This window comes from Muscardinus avellanarius, assembly GCF_963383645.1.
Source record: "Muscardinus avellanarius genome assembly, chromosome: 15".
In the NCBI taxonomy this organism is placed as follows: Eukaryota; Metazoa; Chordata; class Mammalia; order Rodentia; family Gliridae; genus Muscardinus; species Muscardinus avellanarius.
The window spans coordinates 82,960,601-82,985,248 of record NC_137801.1 but is presented as its reverse complement, the minus strand read 5'-3'; positions in this window follow the sequence as shown (position 1 = coordinate 82,985,248).

Below are 24,648 nucleotides of genomic sequence, written 5' to 3'. Positions count from 1 at the left end.
GTATTAAACTGCCTTCACCATAGTAGGTTCTCCCTACCTATCTGTGAATCCAATGAAATGGATGTTAAATAGTCTAGTAATTCTTAACTCATGGACAAAAATAATAATAAATTACTACTCCCAAACAAGAAACTTCTTGGTGTCCAGCACTTGAACTATCTCACATTGACTTTACATCAAACGTTGACTTTGTCTTTGCTGAGTCAGTGTGGCCAAGGAATGTGTTGGGTCATTCTAACCCATATCACCTGCACAATTTCCATGTGGAAGAAGCTTCCAGAACATAATGGGAGAGGGACTAACAAAGGAAAAGTTTATGCTAAAAAAAATCAGGAGGAGCATCAAGAATTAAATAAGAAAGTCTGAGATTATATTTTGAAAAGTAAAATTCTCCCTTTCCATTATACTGTGTGAACAACCATAGACTTTGAAGCTGGACATGATTTTATCAAATCAGGTTTTTCCTTTTAACAGGAAAAAGGGTGGATTGAGTGTGGAAAAACAGGAGGCATGTGGATAATGTTTTTATAACAGGATTAATTTATTTTAAAGGGAGAACATAAAGAAGTCAATGAATTTCCATCTGGATTTTTCTTTCTTAGTTTGGAAATCTCAAGTTTCGAACAGATTTTTATCATGACCTTACTGTAGTTTTGAATTAACAAGCCTCAGTTGAAAATAAAAATCTACTCTAAATATTTTTTAAAAATGCATTTCAAGTGGTGAGAGAACATTTCCTTTTTGTCATAAGGGCATTTTACCAATCTGTACAGAAACGCTCCAAGTCTTGGAGAATTTCCTCTGTTTCATGGAGGCTTCTGCCATCTGCCTTTTGAATTTTGGTTATTAAGGTTCAGCAGCTTTGTGGCCTACTCAGATTGCCAACATCTGCCTCTTATTTATGCTTTTTATTTTTCTAATATTCAGGATGAATCGAGTTTAATGGAAGGTACCGATTTTAACTTTGCTTTCTATTCAGAAATCAACTTTTCTTCCTATTTCTTCATATATATATATATGAATCTAAATCCTCCTTCACTCTATCTGTTTGCGGGCAAGTAGGCATTTTTTGTAGAATGTAATTATCACGGAAGAGCTATGCTATTCTTTATTTAGCACCATTTACCTAATGCGGAGTGCAGTGTACAGTTCTATAAAGCATAGTAATCATAATGGGCTTGATAGACCCTCTCAGCCAGCTCTATTTTTGCATATGATTCAGTTTAATTTCAGAAGCACAAAAGGGATTATGTCTCTATTGGAATGTCTTGAGTAAGCCCTACAGCAGGGGAGCCGTGATGTCGTGTGTTCTGTGCCTTCATGTATTATAGGCTGGGTGTAAAATATAAATATACCAAAGTCGTCCTTGTTAGGAAACTGGCCCCGTATGCACCTTTTCTCTCTGTTAACAATCAGTGCACATTTTCCCATGTAAATCATTTATTTGTCATGAGTAAAATCCAGAAGTTGGAAACTGATTTAAAAACAGCATCCCTGCTTTCTTCTCCAGATACTTGCTAGCTATTTGTAGCAGAATGGATACACCATTGTATAGTCTCTCTTTAATTTTTTTTTTTTTTTCAGAACTGAGGATGGAATTCAGGGGCATTCTACTCCCAGACCTATTTTTTATGTATTTATTTATTTATTTTATTTTGAAACAGGGTCTCACTAAATTGCAGCAGGCCTCACTAAGTAGCTGAGGCTGTCCATAAACCAGGATCTTAGCCTCCTCCTAAGTACTGGGATTACTAGTGTGCGCCACCACGCCCGGCTCACTTTTTAAAATTTAGATCACAAAACTTGCATCAAGTTTAGACTCTAAATATGAAATGCTCTAATCAATTTCTAGAGGATGTTTTCTATTTTTATTGAAGTTGTTGTCTTTAGCCCTCTGAACTTGTTATTAAGATTGAGATTAGCGCCAGACGTGGTGGTGCATGCTTGTAATCCCCTCGCTTGGGAGGCAGAGACAGGATGATCGCGCAGGTTCGAAGTCAGCCAAGCTGGTTTAAGAGACCCTGTTTCCACGTAAAAAAGTATTAAAAAATAGGTCTGGGAGTGTAGCCCGGAGGTAGAAGGGCTTCCAGGAACCCCAGTACCGCCAAAAAAAAAAAATGAGATTAATAAGATGAATTATCAAATTACAACAATGAAACTGGTAAGAAAGTTGTAACACAAGAATTTACAGACAGTTAACACTTCTGAAGCAGACATTGTGAATTATGTGTTTAAATTTTGCTAACTGTAAAATTTGCCCTTACCATCCAAAATTTAAGTAAATCTATCACTCACCTTTTATATGTTTTAGAGCCATGGAAATTAGAGAACTAATTTGTGAAGTCAAAGATTCTTAATATGGAAAGTAAAATCTGATTGTAAGAGACTCAAGGGAGGAAGAATTATACCCCACATCCTCACCCAAAACAAAACAAACTGGCATAATAATACTTAGAAGATTAAAGCTTAAAGCTAAAGAAATTAACTTTCAAATATAGAAAGAGAAAACTAAGGTTACAAATGGCATAATTTCTAAGGATATACGGTAATATTGTTCCATATTTAGTGATTCTATGGTTGATCAGTGGATTCAGGTATCCCAGGTATTCATTTAGATAACTTTCCAAATACTTATTAACTTTACTAAATAAAGATTAACAGTGTTGTCATATGTAGATCATAACACTATCCATGCTTATACACTAGAATAGTAAAATAGTAAATTTTCCATTTTTCATGTATTTTTATTTGCTCAAATTTGACTATTTATTTTTATCATTCGTTAGTGTACTCTCTGATAAATATTGTACAACAAAGACTGACCAAGTTTTTAAATCTAACATTTCAGTTATTTATTATTATTTTTCAAATAATGATAGGTGACCAATGAGTATCTTTTACCCTGGCCCAGTGGAAACCATTGAGATAGGCTGTTATCTTTTTTGTTTGTTTACACGACCAATATATATTTACCCTCATTGTTTTAACTTACTATTCAAATTCATTGATACATGTCCTGCCCCAAGTCTGGAATCATTTATCCTGAATGCCCAGAAAGCAAGGGAATTTCAATGTTTTGCATTGTATTTACTGATTGGTTAAGGTAGCATATGCTTGTAATCCCAATTCTTAGGAGATTGAGATAGATAGATTGCAGGGTGGAGGTCAGCTTCAGCAATTTGTGGAACTTCTATTTCAAAACTGAGAAAAATTTAAGAAGTTCTGGGGTAGGGAGAAATTGGAGAAAGAATGCCTCTGGCTTTAATCCCCGATACTGGAAAAAATGTCTTTGTTGGGAAATATTGGATGAGAGCAGTTTTAACAAACAGATATTAAAATTAAGTTCATTAAATAAAGTAATTCAAAAAGGAGAACAAATTCACATGGAAAAAAAAAAGCACAAACTATCACTCTCTGACATGTTTTCCTACTCAGAACTTCTCAATTCTACTCAGAACTTCTCAATTCTCCAAGTAACTTATACAAACACCTCACATAGATATAATGTTCAATGTTACGGAATTCAGTTATCATTCAACATGTTCACATTCTTATTGACAAAAAAAAGACAGTGGAATACTTAAAACTTAAAATCATCTTGGGGTCGTTTTTAAATCTTTCTCTTAGAAAGGTGCATCTTAGTATTCTGACACTCTTATTTTTGTCAGCTCCTTGTTGTTTGAAAACCACTGTTTTAGACTAGAGATTAAAAATGAGCTAGGTATATATTTTGTGCATTGATTTAAAAACAGACATTTTACACAATCCCTTGAATAGTTCCTCCTGTTACAATAAAAAAGAAAAACTCAGTCCGTGATAATTCAAATGCATATCATTCTACTTTGTTAATGGGACCTTTTACAACTGATTGGCTACTTTGCTGCTCAGAATTAAGGATCACTGAAGCTTGTGTAACAAGGACTTTGTTCTTTATAATTCATTTCCTGTTACTTGCTCATGCAATGAAGCTTTCTAATGTGCAGGCTGTCACTTTACAGAACTTATAACTTCATTGCTCACACAAAGAAAAGAAAAAAAAGATGAGTCCGGAGTATGAAAAACATTTTCTAGGTAATGAGAAAGTGAATCAACTTGTATTTCCTGCAAATTGATAAGGAGGAGGTTTTTTACTAATGACTCCTATAACTTTGACAATGGAGTGTATGTTTTCAAGTCTCCCTTCCAATAAATACACTTGTATAAGGTTGTCATTTTAGACAGAGTGTTAAGTTCCAGGTAGATAAATTTCATTGTGAAATACTTTCACCAGAATTCATATAGAGTGTCTAGATGTTTTCTTAAATGATCACATCTTAAGAGATTTAAACTCAGCAACATTTTTGACAAACTCGTTAAAGTACAATTTAAATGCTCCATGTAGATTTATTCTAAAATGATATCAACATGCAAACAAAACATTAGAAATAAAAATAAACTCATAATTTTACACATATTCAGATGTAGACCCTCATTAATCAAGATCAGCCTTCCTCCTCTCCTATCTTTCCATTCAAACTTTGCTGGTATTTCCCCTCCATTATCTGGAGTCCCATTGGTATCCTCTGTGTTTCCTAGTTTGGGCATATTAGAGGAACCATTGGTGGGAGGGGAGAAGGGAAAACGAAGGCGGGGGGAGAGGGCACCAAATATAGTTTAAATGTATACTATTTATGTTCAATAAAAAATGTTAAAAAAAGAAATAAAAATAAACTCTTACCTTGATAATGTTCATACTAGCTTTGATTAAAAACAATTCAACAAGCCAGGCATGGTTGTGGATGCTTGTAATCCCAGCATTCGGGAGGCAAAGACCGGAGGATCATAGTTAGTGGACAGCTACTACTTAGGCCATTCACAATTCAGTGAGACCTGTTTCAAACATAAAAAATAGTAAAAAATAGGACTGGGGATGTAGCTCAGAGATAGAGTGCTCTTGGGTTCCATTCTCGTTACCACAAAAAAATAGATTATGGAAATAGAGATAAATTGTGGCTATGAGCTCTCACACACAAAAAAGTTGTAGCCTCAAGAGCTGTAAGGAATGGCAATGGGTGTACTAAACAAGTGGCAGAGGGTTGTAAGAGCATCCTAAATTCTGGAGTATTCCCAAAAAGTTCTTATCCAACACTAGAGGTTCCAACCTGGACAGGAGAATTCAGTTAGCCAATGTGGACTACAGTCAACATTAGCTTTGTGATTAGAAATTGTTCAATATGTGCCAGGTGGGAATAGAAAGAAATTATTCTGGGAGTAAAGGCTAGCACAGCTCCAAATACTAGTAGGGACAAAATAAAAATTACTAGTATTATAGTTAGATATAAAATGTCCTCTAAAGAGCATTTATTGATTATTCATGGTTGATACGGTGGATTAATAAGTGTTGTAATCCCAGCAGTAGATAAATTCATTGTAATGGATTTACCTGGGTGGTACCCAGTGGGCTGGTAGTATGTGGCTGGAAATTAGGTCCCTTGGGGTGCAGCCTTGGGTATTACATATGGTCCCACCTCCCACTGATGCTGTCTTGTTTCTGGCCTCCGTATTGTGGGAAGAATATCCCATGTGCCCCCCCCTCTCTGCCTCCCACTTCCTTCCCCTGAGATCTGCCATTCCCTGTCTCACAGGGACTGAGCCTGAATCCTTAAGGAAAAAAAAATCCTCTTACCTCTAAATTACATCATAAGGCCTTTAGATTATGGCTATAGGAATGCTCACCAAAATAGCCATTTGGAAAGGTCATATTTTTACTTTATCATTTGCTATTATTATATACTATTATATATGACAAAATATACCATAAACTATTATTTATTTGCTTTGACTTGATTGACCTCAAGAGCATTCTACCATTGAGCTATATTCCCACACCTATTTTATTTATTTTGCAAGGGAGTCTTGCTAATCTTTCATGCTCTGGCTTAGAACCTGTGATCCTCCTGTCTCAGTCTCCCAAGTTACTGGGATTATGTCATTTATCATCTTACCCAGTTAAGGTCATCAGTGTCTAGAGGTAGGACTTTTAGGAACTAATGGGGTCCTCAGGGCTTTAAGTCATCAATGGATTAGTTCATGGAGGGATTCCTATTTGAGGATGTTATTGGGAGTTGGTGGAGACTCTAGCCTAGTTGAAAAAAGTTGATCACTGAGATGTTCTCTCTCTCTCTCTCTCTCTCTCCTCTCTCTCTCTCTCTCTCTCTCTCTCTCTCTCTCTCTCTCCCTCTCCGGTTCTAGGAATCCTGTAGCATCCTCCTTCAGTCCCTGTATTTATTTATTTTTTGTAAATATACTTTTATTGGTGCACTGTAATTCACATAATTCACATCATAATGGAGGTTAGAGTGACAGGGGACATACATGGACATGGCATTCAGTGAGCCCTGCCCCCCTCTCCCAACACCAATCCCTCCTGACATAGGGGTTTGTAAATGAAACAAAAAGAAAGGAGAGTTGCACAGACTTGTATTCAGTTGTGGACAGTTTAGAAAATTGTATGAAGTGACTTATGTCTTAACATGAGTCAAGATATTTGTGAGAAATTCTCCTTGACATTAGAGCTTGACCATGAGCAGGCTTTTAAATTCTCAATTAGAGTGGTTGTCCTGAATCATTTCGATATTTCTTACACACACACACACACACACACACACACACACACACACACACACATGCAGTTTTATTTTGCAGATATTCCAGGGAATTAAAACTCTCCCAACAGTTCCTGTATTTACATTGAGTTTTTTTGTGGTGTTCTGTTGAATGTTTTCTAGAATAATCGATTGAAATTAGAGGGGACTGATAAGGAAATTGAGTCTCTGCCATCTTATTCCTGAGCAGGAAGCCCCCTTGTTTGTCTAAATAAAGTTTTACTGGAACAACTCTCCTCAAGCTTATTTATTTCAGTATTGTCCACAGCTACTTTCATGTCACAATGACAGACAGAGTCGACTTGTGATAGAAATCCTAGGGCCCACAAAGCCTTAGAATGCACTCTCTAGCTCTTTATAGAAAAAGCTTGATGTCCCTGGTCCAGAAACCTAACTAGAGTTCATGAGCTTGGGGTTGGTGAGGTTTCATAGAACACTAACCACACCAATTGCAAAAGGAATAAATCGTTTAGACTTCAGCAAAAGTAAAAATTTAAACTTATCAAATATTACCTAGCCGGGCATAGTGGTGCACGCTTGTAATCCCAGCATTAGGGAGGGAGGCTGAGACAAGAGGATCGCGGCGGTTCACAGACAGCCTCGGCTACTTAGTGAAGCCCTCCACAACTTAGTGAGACCCTGTTTCAAAATAAAGAATAAAAATAGGGCAGGGGGTGTAGCTCAGAGGTCAAATGCCTGTGTGTGTGTGTGTGTGTGTGTGTGTGTGTGTGTGTGTGTGTTTTCAACAATTAAGACACAGGATATGACCCTTCATAAAACATACCACTTATTTTTGCTCTGAGCTGACTTTGGGTGTCATGAAAAGTCCATTCAAACATAAACTAGTGAAATACATCCTTAAAAATAAGTTTACACCAGTACCAGCATACAGACCACGAGGCAGGTTCTCTCTGATTGGGACAAATAAGGGCTGCCATCCCTTTACATCAAGTATTTTACAATTTTTCGTTTTTACACGCCTCAAGTCATTTCTTAGATTATGAATGCTTGCGTTAGTCAGCTTTTCACTAATGTGATGGGATTCCTGGAAAAGATAAAGAAGGAAATACTTATTGTGGCTTATAACTTCAGAATTTTTGTCGAGAGTCAGCTGGCTTCACTGGTTTGGGCCTGAGGTGAGTTAGAATATCACGGGAAAAGGTGTGGTAGAGAAGAGCTGTTCAGCTCATGATAGCCAGGAGAGAGAGAGAGAGAGAGAGAGAGAGAGAGGAGAGAGGTTGTTGCCTTTAGCCTTAAGAATATTACCTATGAGTGTTATATAGATGACTTTTATCAAGTTCAGGAACTTTATTTCTATTTATATATTTTTAATGTTTTTTAATTAAAGAATTTGTATTACTTCTTTTCTTAATTTTATTTATATTACCTTATTTTTATCTGGGCATTTGGGGTTGGACCTAGGTACATTATATGACTCCGCTACACATTCAGCCCTTTTTATCTTATTATTTTTATTATTTTTAAAATTTTGAAACAAGGTGGTTCTAAGTTGTTGAGAGTCATGCTGAGTTGTTGAGACTGGCCTTGATCCTAGTGTTTCAGTCTGGCAAGTATTTGGATTGCAGCTGTACATCACCACTCCCAGTTAAGGGTTTGTATGTATTTTTTCTTAGAACTGCATATGAATCTGCAACTACTTCTAATAAAAAGACTTAAAAAATAAGAAAAGTAAAGGTATGACAGGCAAGCCTTGAGATATAGTTTGCTGACTGCTATTCTAGAAGTCTATTATTTTACCTTATGTTTTTACCCCTATGAACCACCACAAATACGTTGTAATATATGTGCAAGGTAAGGTTAAGTTTCAGTTGTTTGTTTCTTTCATAAATACAGCATCATTTCTTTATATCAAAAGTAGAAAACTCCTTCAAAATTTTTTAAATGACCATATGAAAATATTGTAGAAAAAATTCTCCATAATACAAAACATAAAAAATGCAAATTAAAATCACAACCATGACTCCTTAAAGCCAGAACAGATAAAATTACAAATGTTATTGTGGATAGAGGGTGTGTGTAAGAGTAAGGATATGATTATAAGATGATGAAATGGCATTAAAAAAGAAAATCTGACCTTGTCAAGCAACATTAAACAGATCTTACTCTATCTTATAGCACTTCCAATCTTTGATACATGAACAAAAGTAGTAAACAAACATGTTCATTTAAAGACCTGGAAAAAAATTCATGGTTGACTACCTAGACCCAATCCCCATAACACACAACAATAAAATAGATAAACAAATTTTATTATTTAATTCAATATAATGATATGCAGCAATGAAAAGGATACTTTTCTATCTACATATGTCCAATATATATTATAGGACCTTTTTATGAGTCATTTTGGGTTCTGGTGTGGTTGGAACCATTGGTCCTGCCAAGATATTTCAAACTATTTCTAAAAAGTTCTGGATCCCCATGAACTATACCCAGGTTTATAAGAAGATTTGATAGGAATGGGGTTTATGAGTGTCATCATTTATAAAATCAACACAGCTTTGAAAGGTCATCATTAGCCAGATTACTTGAGTACACATTAGAAAAAACTTCAGTCTGCCAGCAGACTTAAACAAGCTATGTTAAATGAAAACATAGAACATCACTATACCTTTTAATAAGTACAATTTACAATGTACCATGAAAAAATGTTTCTGTGAGATGTACCACCAAAGAAATACACATTATAAGTATTACATAAACATTTGATGCATATATATGACATCAAATGTATATGTACACATTTGATGTCATATATATGTACACATATGTGTACATATACATATATGATACATAAAACATGATTAAATGGTATAAACAATATGCTGATTGATGGAAGGCGGACATAAAAGAATATACAATATATGTCTCCCTTTATAAGAAGTTCAAAATCAAGACAATTATGTTGTTATTATTATTGTAGGGCTTATTATTAACACAAAAGTAACAAGAAAATATTTTTGTTATCATGGGAATGTAGTATATATTCATCTAGATGGCGATTTAATGGGCATTTACTTTTGCACAGCAGTATAAAGTTTTCCACTTAGTATTTAGATACTTTAGTGAATGCACCTTGTATCTCAGCTGACAAAATGAGGCACCAGAAGAAGGAGTGCTGCGAACTTATCAAATGTCTGTCACTCTGACAACATAACAAGTGAAAAACATTTTGAACTTGACTTTTTGGAAAGATGAAGCACTTTACATTGAAATTTAAATAACTTTCTCACCCATTCATTAATTCATTGAACAAATATTATTTAGTAGAGGCCAGATGTCACATAACCATTTGCTACTTAAGGGAAGTAGTTAAATCATTATTTGAAACATTCCCAGTATAGAAACCATTTTTTTCTTTTTTTTCTACAAAACTCACTGTATAATCTTGGTTTTTACAATTTATTACTTTTACTAATTCTCGTAGTAAAATAAACACTTTAATGTCATTTTTTGGATCCATACGGTAGAGGTAAGATGTGCAGCATCCTGACAACTTCTAGATCCAGCATGTTATTATATGGTTCCTATTAACTTTGAACCCTTAGTCATTGGCCCCCATTTTCTTTTCCCCCAATCACTTTGCTCACTTTTAGTCTTTAGTCAGTCAGTATTCATCACTTTTTGTCTACTGCCATTCATTTCTCCATTTATTCCTCTCTTCATGATTTTATATCTCCTTGAACTTTCCATATTTCCTGTTTCATAAAACTACAATTCAGCATACTCATGCACACATACATCGATATATAAATTATAAGTGAGATTATCAAGAAACAGGGGGTCATGATTTAAGCAGTTTTTCTCACTTTTATAGCATGTTTATATTGTCAATAATTTTTAAAGCTCCTTAAAAATATAAGCTCTGTTTAACAGTAAGTGACAGAACCATCTTGTTCTGTTTGTTTTTCAGTGATTTCCCCCTTTGGTTATTTTTGATTGACTTGCATTTGGTTCAAACCAGAAGAGAAAATATATGATTCATCTCTACTTTGAAAGCCCTGTTTGAATGACACTTTATTTACATTAGCATTTCTAATTACTTAATGACCAATCAGATATGGTTCATTGCTAGTAAGTGTAGAAACATGTTGTCTGAAGGATGTAGTTTAATTAGTATACTCCTAAACACATGTCCCTGGTGACCACTGGGTGTAATCTTTATTTTATGTATTTAACTGTGAAATTCATATTTACTCGGCAGGCTACAGAGCAACATTTTAGTTCTCAAAGCTTTTTAATAGAGCATAGTCAGGTTCTTATGGAGGCCTGCAAAATATTTAAAAAGCAGATTAGTTAAAAAAAATAGTTACCACTCCAATAATGTAGCTATTAAACCCAAATACTAACCGTATACCCATAATACTATGAAGAGGCTCATTATAATTCTCTTCTTAATAACATAGGTGTAGAAATCTCATGTTCTTCTAAACATTGAGGTTATTTAGATATTTTTATTCTTAATCAGTGATTTTGAAGTGACTTCATTTCACGGGTATCTGGTGATTTCTAAGTTTTCTCCTAGTGGCTGGAAAGAAAATTTAACTTATTCACTAAATGACAATAAGATCAGATATATTTTGTTTCCAGAATGTAAAAATGATGTACAGAAACTAAACTTTGGGCTGGATAAGGTAGAAGAGTGATTCTTTTTCCGAGTAGATTATTTTTCTAGTGCTAATATTTTTTATAACTTATCCTTTTCACTAGACTTCTGAAAGCCTCATATTTGTTAATGGGGGAATGCCTTGTTATAATTGATATAGTCAATGAAACTAGTTTGCAATAATTTTGACAACCGGTATAGACTATGCTGCGAATGGTAGCCAAGGTTTGGAACTTTCTAGTCCTTTCATAAGCTGATTGATCATTGTCCATGGTTTTTATTAGAATGTGAATCATATAATCACCAGAACAGATACCTCAGGGATTTTTTATTTGCTTTATGTTCACTTATAAGTCAATAACTCAGAAAGTGATACCAGAATTCTCTTTTTATTCTCTGAAAGATATTTCTCATGTATTCTCTTTATATACTGTTTCAGGAATAGACAGAAAATGTTCTCAGGCAATCTCCCATATGAGGTCCTAAAAGCAATGATAAAAAGAATAGTTACTTCCATCCAGGCATGGTGGCCCATACCTATAGTCCTAGACAGGAGAATTGCAGGGTTGAGGCCATCCTCAGCAACATAGTAAGAGGCTCAGTCACCTGTGAGAGTCTGTTTCAAAAATGCAAACAACAACAAAAAAGATAAAATGGGCTGGGTTGTAACTTGGAGGTAAAAGACTCCTAGGTTCAATCCCCAGTAACACACACACACACACACACACACACACACACACACACACACACAGTAGTAAAGTAACTTGACACTTGACATTGACAGTGTGTTATGGTTATACTATTATCAATTTTAAAGTCTCATCTTTCTTATGTAACAGACATACAGACATATTTATAATCATTTATCAGGCTTCATTTTAAAATTCTATAGTCATATTCTAAATTAGACATTATTATTATTTTCACTTTACAGTTGAGGAAGTTGAAATAATGAATAGTTGAGTACTTGTCCCAGGTTGTATATGACTGGCAGCAGGTAGAACCTAGATTTAATAAATCATTTAGATTGCTATAGGAATTTAATACTTTGAGTAGTTAATATCACAGAGTCACAGAATCACCATCTTTAATCCACACAGTACCAGAAATAACAAATATAATTATTTGAGACATACCAAAGGTAATGACTTTTGAAAGAATATTTAAGTACCACGTAGATGCTTCTGTCTGTATTTTGTTCACAAGACAACAAGGAATTTGTCCTTGATGTTTACTTCCTGTTGACATGGTTTGAAATTCATTGGTGGTTGGGTTGCACCTGTCCCTCCATCAGCTTTTACCAAGCACATGCCAGGAGGGGGACTTAGTTTGAATTTACATGTCAAACAGGCATCAGCCAAAGGTCCTCATCATGTGTCAAGGCCACTCTGTCTCCAGTTTTCATGTGGTATTTATTGCCTTGCTGAAGAATTTCTGATTCCTCGTCTTCTCTTCAGGACTGATCATTTACAGAAAGAGAACAGAGGATTAGCATTTGTGTCAGCTTGGGAAAGTGTATTTTAAAAATATAAAAAAGCAAGCCTTCATTTTTTAAGTATAATTTAATACCTGTATTAAATAATTTTCTACAACCTGGCCCATCATGATGTGAAAGGACTCTATGTATTTGGTAGCAGACACACATTGGCTCTATTCTAAGTAACGCTAATCACTATATGTCGGCATTCGGACAACATGTTAAACTGTACTGGATCTGTTTTTATTTTCTTTGTCATCTTTTTTCTTCTAAGAAGTATAGCATTATAATTTTCATACAAATTACATAAGATTATGAATATAAAGTGAATCACAAATTCACTCTTTCTGGCGTCAAATAGGGGTTCAAAAGCTGCAGCTATAGTAAATGATACCTAACACTGTAATCTGATTAAAGATGAGTCATCTCAGCCTCATTTAGAATGAATTCCACCAACCAGCCACTGCAGTAAAATTCAAATTCAATAGGCGTTTTCTTATCCTTTTGACTAAACCTGTTGGCCTGGTTGGCAACAACCACTAACTCCTACAGAGAAAACACGGTATCAGAATTCATTCCAAGGAGTTAAGCTAATGCGGTTTGATGGTAAGAAGCAGGAATTTCATGGCTTCTCATTTGTTCCTGCTGATTCACCAGCAGACACAGCTAAAAGATGCATGTAGGTCCACCGATACGGAGGCAGATGACCAGGATGCAGTCCATCACAGCCGTCATGGGTATTTCAACTCACTGAATGTCAACTGGTTTAGCAACATACCGCAGTGGCCCCAGGGACCTTTAACATACCCCAATCTTTCCTGATTGCTCTGGAAATCGGTTTAGAGCTTGCCTAAATATTAGGTGCATGTGCCAGTGAAAACAGAATCTGTGAGATGGGGTAGTCAAAGTCAAGCTGAATTAGATATCCCAGGAATTATAAATTGTCTCAGCATGACTAGGCCTCAGGCTCCTTTGTCATCTATTCCTGCCAACTAATATGTCCTATAGTGAGGTCAATCACAAATCACTGAGCTTTATTTAGACTCAGTCCAAGGGTAGTTGACGTACACATGGCTAGGATGTGGGTTACAGTATTACAGTGTGTGTGTGTGTGTGTGTGTGTGTGTGTGTGTGTGTATGTGTGTGTACAAATAGGCTTAAAAATCCCATATTCTCGGTTAATGATGCAAACATGTTTTATATAATTTATTCCATTAGAAAAGATAGATAAATTGTTTTTAAACTTTATTGCATATAAATTTCACCTAGGGATCATATTTATAATCACATTCTCTATTAATGATCAAACATGTTCTATATAATTTATTCCATTAGAAAACCTACATCGGTGGTTTATAAACTTTATTGCATACAGTTTTCACCTAGGGACCTTATTTACATTGTAGATTTCTGGATCACACCAGGAGAATAAACTTTGATTAAACTGGGTTGAGACCCAGGGATTAACGTTTTAGTGAACACCTCTGGTGTTTGTGATCCAAAATGTCTTTGAATACACTCTAAGAAGCAGGGTCCTAGATTGAAATTTTGTTTGAGTTTATCTCAAATATTAGTTAGAAGAACATGTAGAATTGTGTTAAACTTTCTATAAGCAGGAAACTTAATTTAGTTTCAATTCCCTCATTCTATAAGGAGAACAGAAAGGCCCAGAGAAACACAATGATGTAATAATAGTTAAATTAATAGCTAATATTTGTAGTGTGTTGCCATATGCTGTGCTAAGCCCTCTTCCTTCATTATCTCATTACTATTTAACAACCTACTCTTATCAATACTGCATAGCTCATGGAACCCCAAACTAATAAGCATGTGTAATTTGCTCCGATCCACAAAATTAATCAGTTTTAGAGCTGAAATTCAAACATAGGCCATCAGACTACAGAATGAATGAGCAACAGAAACAGTAGTAATAACAACAGAAATAAATAACATTTCCCAAGTATCATTATATACCCTATATTCTATTAGTTGCTTCATCTGGACTAATGGTTTTAGCCTTACTTAACTCTATGAAGGCAGAATTATAATTATCCTCATTTTATGTACCCAGAACTTGAGGCTTAGAGATGAAAATTAACTTGCTCAAAGTCAGAAAACATGAGGAGGGGGCTGTGATAAGGACTCAGGCTTTACTTCAAAATTTTGAAGGGTTTACAATGAGGATTTTGAGGTTACTGAACTCTCCATTCAGTATTCTTTTCAGGGCCACCGATCTCCAAAAATAGAGTAGCTTCCTAATGGTACCTATCAAATAAAGGCATTGTATACATTAGTATATGGACATTTGTGTGCACCCCTTGCTCAGGTTTCTTACTTGCAAGCAACAGAAACTGGTTGGAATTTACTTAAACTGAATGATAGTTTATTGGAAGGATATAGGGAAAAGAGGAAAGAGATAGAATTACATAACAGATAGGAGAGACAGCAGAAGCAGCCTGCTTCAGACACTGTCACTGGTTATATCTGTATTGTCATGGTAGAAAGTCTAAGTCTTGGATATTGTGGCAATTCAGGAAGGGTAGAACCAAGATTAAAACTACTAAGCAGGACACAGTACTTGTGAGGTTTATTTCGGAGGATGGCAGGTTTGAGGCCAGCCTTAACAACTTAGTGAGGCCCTCATCGACTTAGCCAGATCCTATTTGTTTCAAAAGCAAAATTTCAAAGGTCTGGGTATATGAAGTAAGTGGCCCAGGAGAAATGAACTGACTACATTTACCTTCTATATTTAGGGAAAAAAATATTTCTGCCTCCTACTAATCAGAAAGGTGTTTGGATCTGGCCAGCCAAAGAGAACATATTCCCTTTAGAGATTACACATAAGCAGATATAACAATTAGGAACATAGAATAAAGCACTTCTTTTCTGAGATACACTGATATGTTAAGATAATTACAACTTAGTCAAAAGTACTGAAATATTATGGATAAAATACTCTGAAACTCGATGCTATATGATATTCCCCAAAACTTAAGAATTGAGACAATTAATAAAAGAATAACAAAATGTTGAAGCAGTCAAGAGTTTGATGATCGGACACTGTTTTTATAGACTAAGATTATCCTATGCGTAAGTACATCAGTCTAGTTAAGGTCTTAATCTAAACATTTTGGGTGAAAGCTTTGGGTAGAAGGAGAAAGACAGAAAAGCATTGTAATGCACCTGGACTATTCTGAGATTATATATATATATTTTTTTTTTCCAGGTATAGGGATGGAACCCAGGGGCGTTCGACCTCCAAGCTACAACCCCTGCCCTATTTTTTTTATTCTTTATTTTGAAATTGGTCTCGTTAAGTTGAGGAGGGCCTCACTAAGTAGCTGAGGCTGTCCGCAAACCGTGATCCTCCTGTTTCAGCCTCCTAAATTCTGGGATTATGAGATTACAAGCGTGAGCCACCATGCCCAGTTTATTCTGGTATTTTTGATCCCTCACATGGGGTGTAATGAATGAATAACCGATCTATTGGAAAACATTCTGATGTTGAATTATTGTTTGATTTTCTTTTGAGAAACAAAGGAACAGAATTTTGTGCTCCAGGTAAGGGAAGGGTGTCCTTTAAAGCAAATTCTATTTTTGTTGGTCATCCTCAGTTAAAAAAATGAGACCACAGGAGAAGGGCTCTGAAATTCAAGGACAGAAATCCTTTCATCTCCAGGGATTAGAACAATAAGCACAGAAACCACTTACCATCACATTCAGATTAAAAAATACCTTTAGTGAGATATTCTTGACATACAATTAATTGCACGTATTGAGAGCATACAATTTAATGCCCTGATATACATATACGTGCATAAACATCACATAATTAAGATCAGAATTGATCCTGAATCTTTGTACATTTCCTTATGTCCTTTGTGATCTATCCTAGCTTCCCCACTGCTGACCCCATGCCCACGCAACCTGACCCCATGCCCACACAGCCAAGAGGTGCTTTTTCCCCAAATGCACTATAGTTTTTTTTTTTTAACGAATGCAATTCTGTCATATGTACTCAAGTTTTATCCGACTTCTTTCACTCACTCAGCATAAATTTTAAACATTTACTTTCTTGTGCGCATCAATACAAGACTTCATTTTTTTTTTAAATTCCCATGATTTTTGCATATGTGTATGAGGTGTTTGTGGAAGAGAATGGGGTATGAACTGGTAGACTAAGATACCATCAGCAGTGTGAGTAGGCCTTAAATAATCCATTGAGATCCTGATAGAATAAAAAAGGACAGATTAAAGTTGCTTTCTTGTTCTCTTCCTCTCTCTCTCTCTCTCTCTCTCTCTCTCTCTCTCTGTGTGTGTGTGTGTGTGTGTGTGTGTGTGCGTGTGTGTATTTGTTACTGGGGGCTAGATCACCTGAAGGCATTCCACCCCTGAGATATAACTCAGCCCCTTTTATTTTTTATTTATAAAATAAAGTCTCATTAAGTTGCCCAGGATTTCATGAGTTACTCTGGCTGGCCACAAACTTGTAATCCTCCTATCTCTACCTCTCAAGTATTGGGATTTCAGGCATGAGCAAGCCACATACGGTGATACCTGGCTTGGTGTCTCTTCTTGAAGAGGTATTTCTTCATGCCTTTTGCCGTTTTCTAACTGAATCATCAAAGTGTTTGTTGTTGTGTTTGTAAGTTCTGTATGCATTTTAGAAATTAGTGCAATTGTTCCATTTGTTGAAAATGCTGTCTGCTCAAGAGTGGTAGCATATGCCTGTAATCTCAGCACTTGGGAGGGCAGGACAGGAAGATCTCTGCTTTGAGGACAGACTCAGCAATGTAGCCAGACTCTCAGCAACCTTTGAAACAGTGACCTATTGTTTAAAAACAAACAAACAAACAAACAAACAAACAAACAAATGAACAAACAAAAACGGGGATGAGGATGTAGCTCAGAGGTAAAATTCTTCTAGGTTCAATCCCCAGTATGAAGGAAAGAATGAAGAAAGAAAGAAGAAAAAGAAGGAAAGAAAGAAAAGAAAGAAAAGAAAGGAAGGAAGGAAGGAAGAAATAAAGAAAGAAAGAAAGAAAGAAAGAAAGAAAGAAAGAGAGAGAGAGAGAGAGAGAAAGAAAGAAAGAAAGAAAGAAAGAAAGAAAGAAAGAAAGAAAGAAAGAAGGAAAGGGATTTCTTTTGCAACTTTGTAAGCAATAGCTGGTGATGTTTGGGCGGTTCTAGGTATAGATTCTTTAATCTATTTCATTTACCTATGCATCATTTTCATTTTGGCCACTATCATTTAAATTTCATTACCTCATTATATAAGTCTATATATTACCTCATTATATAAGTCTATATATTACCTCATTATATAAGTCTGAAACCAGGTAAATCTACTTTTCCAAGTTTGTTCTCTTTTTAAAATTTTATTTAAGCTGAGCGTGGTGGCTCACACTTGTAATCCCAGGACTTTGAAGCCAGCCTCAGCTACTTAGTGAGGCTCTCAGCAACTTTGTGAGACCCTGTTTCCAAATAAAATAAAATAAAATTTTATTTAATCATTTCTAATCCTTTTTATTTTTGCATATATTTAAATGAATTCATCTCTAACTGCAAACAAATGTTTGCTTGGGTTTTGATAAGAATAACATTAGATTTATATTTCAGTTTAGGGAGAATTGGCATCTTAACTATGATGAATGATCCAAACCATGGACTCATTTAATATATATTAGATAGCGTTTTTATTTGTGTTTAAGGTTTTCAGTATATATGCACCGTACATGATTTGCTAGATTTAAATATCAATATTTCTTATTTTGAATTATCTTAATCTTATTGTAAGCTCAGTTTCAGTGTCTACTTGTTCATTGATACTATATAGGAAAAATGTCAGTATTCTATGCTTATAGTCTGTCAACTTATGGAACTTACTTATTAGTACCAGGAGGTTTTGTTTTGTAGATTTCTTTGGATTGTCTCACAAAAAAATTATTTCATGTACAAATAAAAAATTTATTTCTTTATATTTAATCTGTATTTATCTTGGTTTATATGTTTGATTTAGTACTGGATAGAACTTTTAAAATTGTGTTGAATAAATATGAAGAGGGTCAACATTCTCACCATTTTCCTTAAGGTTAACGTATTCAGAATGACAAATTTAAGTATAATATTAGCATAATGAACATTAATAGTCATAACATTAGTTTTGGATATTCTCTTGATCAAGTTGAGCAAATTGCCACTCTTTCAATTTCCTTCTGAGGATGTACATCATGAATAATGTTAATATTTTCTTTTTTTCCTGTATTTATTTATAAGATCATAGGTTCTCTATATTTTGATCCATTAATGTGATTGATTATACTTCTTAAATATGTAATATTGAGTCACTGTGGAACAAAGCCAGCTGTCTATGGCAAAATTATTGTGTAATTTTTATTTCTAATAATGGTTAAGCTTTGGGACATTTTTATTCATGACTAGTATCATTCTACCATTTTCATTTTTATAATATCTGGTTTTGCTGTCAGTGCAATAATGGCTTAAATCACTTAATGTCCTTATTTCATGTATTAGAAGCCACCGTGGAGACCTGGTACTTATTCTTCACTGAGGAAGAAGGTTGAGGTTCATTAATGGGAAAGCTACCTGCGACCATGTGTATATATGTGAATATAAGATCGATAACCTGGACACTGGATATCAGGAGAAAGGGGAATGGGGAAGGGGGAAGGAGGGAACCAAGTACTGTGTGAATAGATGCCACTGTCAACATGATCCACATTAAGATGTGAGACTATAATCCACGAATAAAATATATAAAAAAGAAAAATATCTGCAGTATCTAAAGATTTCTGTTTTAGGATTTTTGGTTTATTTATTTATGCATATATTTAATTATTTTTCACTTGTTATTTTATAGTACTGGACATAAGATGCAGAGCCTCAAGCGGGCTAGGGAAGTGCTCTATCGTAAGTTCAAGTTTCCCTTCTTTAAGTTGCTTTTCTATGGTATTTTGTCACAGCAACTGAAAGTTGGCTGACACAATTAAATTTTACTTAACCAGCCACAGGAAGTGGAAGGCCATTGCAGTACTCCCACCAGAAGAAGAGAAAAGAAGAGTCACACCAGAAGGATGAAACCCTTGCCTAGTGTGGAAGCTTTCCATCTATTTCTCTCCTTTTTCATCTAAAAAGAAAAGAAAAGAAAAGAAAAGAAAAGAAAAGAAAAAGCAGTTAGCACCCTGAAATCGGTAAGATATAAATGTGAGTCAAAAGACTCCTCCGTCTTTTTTCAGGCTGACTTTAAAAGTGATTCCACCCACCAACTTCTGTCACTCACTTTTTTCTAGCAGAAGAATCTGATTCCGGTAACAGTTTGTACCAGTGAAGGTGACCTCAAAATATAAATAAATAAATAAATAATTAAAGAGAATCCAAAAGGGAGCCAATGGGGTTTGTCACTGAGGAGGGATCCTAGAAGACCATGGAACTCTTTTTATCAGAGTCTTAGCACACGCTTTTGTGAACTCAGAGTACATACAAGGCTAAGCTCTAATCATCTGCAATGATGTTTATGTGGAATAACTTGTTATCCAGTAAGTAAACTAAACACAGAAATACACAGAAAACAAATCGTCAGAAATCCACCTAAAATTGTTTAAGGATCAAAGTAGCTCTGCTGAATTTCAAGCAATTAAAAGGGAAAGCATGTAATGTAGAGAAACTGAGAACCCTGATTCCGGCGACAGAGCGCGGTGGGATCCTCCATCTCCTCAGTTCTTACTCTTTCCCCTGGTGACCTTGAAGACAGGTTCACCTCCAGAGCCCTTGGAGTATCTTGTATATATTTTAAATTCATTTGCGTTAGTTCCTTATTCCATGAAACTCTGTAAGATGGAAAAAAAGACTAGACCCAGTATTTAGCATATATCTGTTTCACTTGATCCTAGATTCTAAAATAATTAAAGTTAAAAAGCATTTATTTTTTATTTTTTATTTATTTTTTTATTGAAAGTAAATGTTATACATTTAATCTGTATTTGGTGCCCTCCCCCCCCCCTAGAGTTTATGTTAAAATTCTTGCCAATATCCACTGAAAGCCTGTTTGATTCTAAATTACTTTTATCTACACAGTTAATATTATATAAAATGAAGCTGTTGAAATATAGTCTAAGAATCTGACAATTTCTAAGCTATCTAAAAGTTGTGTTTCTTTCTCCAGAATATTTGTGTTATTTTCTTGTTGATTCAGCATTGTGTTGAAGCATTTCTGATTCCTACTCTATACTTGAAAGTTTACTTTATAATGGACATTTGTTTCACATACAATTTCAGGGCTATTTCATAGCGTGCAGGTTTGAACTTGACTTTTAATTTATTTACTGGAAACCCTTGAGATATCTTCCATTTACATAGCTATCTCCCTAAGTGATAAGCTTTACAGCTGACTTTCACAACCTGTCACTTCTCTTTATCTTTATTCCATAGTACAGCGCCTACCCTATGAAAGTAGGTAGGAATTTCTGCTGAGAGGTCTTTCACTTGAGGGTCACATGTGCAGCTGTTTCAGTTGTGCATCATTATGCCACTACCTCTAAAATTTTGTAGGATATTTGCTGGTGATGAAGGAGAGGGTGACATTTTCAGATCTGTTCTATTAAATCATAGAGATTCATTTTAGACTTTTAAGGATGATTTTACTCATGTATTTATTTATTGTGGTACTAGGGATTGAATCCAGGGCTATTCTATTTCCAAGATTAATCCCTGGTTTATATAAAAAGGTTTATATTGTATTTTGTAATAATAGGGTCTTGCTACGTTGCTGAGGCTGTCCTTGAACCTGCGATCCTCCTGCCTCAGCCTCCCAGACCCTAGCAGTACTGGGATAATAAGAATGTGCCACCATGCCCAGCTCATTTTAGAAATACCGATGATTGTTGCCCATTCCATTTTCTCTCCTTCTGCTTTGGGTATTTCTCCCCTCCTTCTTTTGAAATAAGATATAATTTAGTTTGTATCATCATTAATGAGAATAGGAACTAATTTCCTAATTTTTTCTTTTCACAGAGGTATGGAGAAGTTTGTAAATTCTATCAGAAATATTGTGGGGCAGTTCCTAGGAATCCATTTTAAACAGTGTCTATAGAGGCCTTTTGCCTTGTCTCAGAACCATTATTTCATATTGTACGGAATATGGATAGCACCATCTTGGAATGTGAAGTCAATGTAAAAGGCTCTGGGTCTCAGACACATGTATGTGACTCACCACCTCCAAGCATTGACATGATAGAGAAATTAAGTTTTTATTACTACTTCCCACAGGCAAACTAGCTAATATAGGTTATATTTGTTCACGTTTGTGATTTCAGTCTTTCCCAAGAAAAAGTCCTTGTAAAATTTGGATGCAATTAAGAAAAAAGGGGAGTATCACAGTGCATTAATCGACTTTAATCCTGGAGTGATAATGACTGGAAGTGACGATTCATTAGTTAAAATCTAAAGTTTAGTAAGGTTTTTATATAATATCTATGTTAATAACATGGAATAAATTAGTCATGAGCATTAGCATAAAATTCTAAATTAATCAGGAATCATAGACCACTCACAGCAATAGGCTTAATAAGTCTTATCATTCTTACTTCTTGCATAATTTTTCCAACAGCTTTATCCTGCCAGGCTTTTGTTGTTTCTTTGACTAGGTACAATATACTAGGTTGTGATGGTTCTATAGGAATTACATGCTGATTAGAAATGTTTAAAAAATTGTCATCAATTTAAACTAATCCATATTTTGCTTGGTTTAGTTCAAAATTATGTGAAGTTGTAAAGCACACATAGACATTGCACACGTATACACACTCATGTACCATGAACAGGAAACTTCCCTTAATCACAGTAATAAGTCAACTAGGAATAATTAAGAAGTACTCATAAGACATATGTTAAAGCTGGATAAGAATATTGTCTCTACCATGTAGTAGATCATTTCACTTCTCAAAAACTGTTTTCCTGGTTATAGAATAATGATTTAATAACAAATTGTATGATACAGAGGGCTTTTGTTCCCAGTATGCAGTAAGCATTTAATAAATATTATGCTATGCATTATAAATATATTGTATAATTATGGACCTAGTCACTTACTTCAGAACATGAAGCGCTGTACAATAAATACTTTTAATGTTTAATAAAGAAGGTCTGGACTTAAAATATTACCACCTTCTTTTAAAAAATCATATATGGTGTCCTGCCTCCTTGAAGATTTTTCTGGAATGGTCAAACCACATTTTTTTCATCTTGTCTTTATATTTTAGGGTACTTATAGACCAATCAACATAATTTTTACCCAATTATGTCATCTTCTATAATAATAATTAGTTTGGAGTATTGTTTTTATCCACAAGTGGATTTAAGTTTCTTCAGAAAAGAAGAAATCGATTTTCCTATTATTGAAGACATTGAATACCATGAATAGACTGAGGAATTTGAAAGTGCTGAAATATTCCTTAACAAGAAACAAGAACTTTTCAAAGTTGAATGAAAAATTAATTTATCAGCAAATAAAAGCATGACATTTTATTTGGGGAATATGTATCTATTGTCTGCTTCACTCATATGCAAAAATCTTCACGGAACATTTCATATTTGGTAGTTTGCTTTTCAGTCTTTTGGGTAGATAACCAGAAGTGGTATTGCTGGATCATATGGTAAGTTTGTTCCCATTTTTCTGAGGATTCTCCATAATGTTTTCCAAAGCAGTTGCACTAATTTGTAATCCCACCAACAATGTATTAGAGTCCCCACTTATCCACATCCTCACCAGCATTTGTTGTTGTTTGCGTTGTTAATGGTTGCCATTCTAGTTGAAATTAGGTGACATCTCAGCGTAATTTTGATTTGCATCTCTCTGATTGCTAGTGATATTGAACATTTTTCATACATTTATTGGCCATTTGAATTTCTTCTTTTGTGAAGTGTCTACTTAGTTCACTGGCCCAATTATTTATTTATTTATTTATTTATTTAGTGGTACTGGGAATGGAACCCAGGGGCTTTCTACTTCTGGGCTATACTCCCAGACCTATCTTTTGATATTTAATTTGGAGACAGGGTCTCACTAAGTTGCTGAGAGCCTCACTCAGTAGCTGCGGCTGGCTTCGAACCTGTGCGATCCTCCTGTCTCAGCCTCCCAAGCGCTGGGATTACAAGCGTGCGCCACCACGCCCGGCCACTTGCTCATGTTTGATTGGGTTACTTGTTACTTGTTTGTGGAGTGAGAGAAGAAAGGATTTTATTTTATTTATTTATTATTTGTCTGTTTGTTTGTTTGTTTTGCGGGTCTGGGGATGGAACCCAGGGGCATTTGACCTCTGAGCCATATACCCTGCCCTATTTTTATTCTTTATTTTAAAACAGGGTCTCACTGAGTTACAGAGGGCCTCACTAAATAGTCAAGGCTGTCTGCGAAGTGTGATCCTCCAGTTTCAGCCTCCCAAATGCCGGGATTACGAGTGTGTGCCACCATGCCTGGCTGAAGAAAGGATTTTAAATTAAAAATGTTAGAATGCATATTTATATTGAATAAGATTGTGTTTGTATTACCTCTCAGTACTAAAATTGATTCAGTATAAATAGAAAACCTAAAGGAAAAAGCAAAACTTTGAAATTAAAGGCAAAATTTCTTTTACAAGGGTATGTAAAATACAAGATACAAGGGTATGTAAAAATGTTTATGCAAGTTATTTAACATTAATACATTAGAAAAATAATTGATGATTTTAATATGTTAAAAAACAATTGTCATTAAATATCACTTTAAAAGGTGAAAATTTTAGCCGGGCGTGGTGGCACACCCTTGTAATTCCTGCGCTTGGGAGGCGGAGACAGGAGGATCGCGCAGGTTCGAAGCCAGCCTCTCAGGCTTAAGAGACCCTGTT